This window comes from Saccopteryx bilineata, chromosome 1, assembly GCF_036850765.1.
Source record: "Saccopteryx bilineata isolate mSacBil1 chromosome 1, mSacBil1_pri_phased_curated, whole genome shotgun sequence".
In the NCBI taxonomy this organism is placed as follows: Eukaryota; Metazoa; Chordata; class Mammalia; order Chiroptera; family Emballonuridae; genus Saccopteryx; species Saccopteryx bilineata.
The window spans coordinates 81,963,105-81,963,449 of NC_089490.1; positions in this window are offsets into that span (position 1 = coordinate 81,963,105).

Sequence of the window (345 nt, forward strand, 5' to 3'; positions counted from 1 at the left end):
ACCCGGGCAGTCCCAGAGGCCAAGAAGACAGTGGACAACTCCGCGCGCCTGTAGCAGGTTCCTCCGGAGAGGGCGCTTGGAGAGGTCCGCAGACTCCCCTGCCTGCGGGGCTGCGAGAACCAGGCTGGCTTGAGGGGAGCACACTTTGGTGTGGACCGCAGGTGTGCGTCCTCGCCTCCCGCATCAAACAGAAGCCAGGCTTGGGGATGCGCTCTCCGTCCTCCAGCGGAGTCTTGCCCCCCAAAGTCCCCACTGCCACCAGGGGGCTCCTGCCTGCTGGGGACCGATCCCCCTTGTAGAGGCGACTGCAGAGTCCCTTGGGGGGCAGGGGAGTCCTGAGACAAG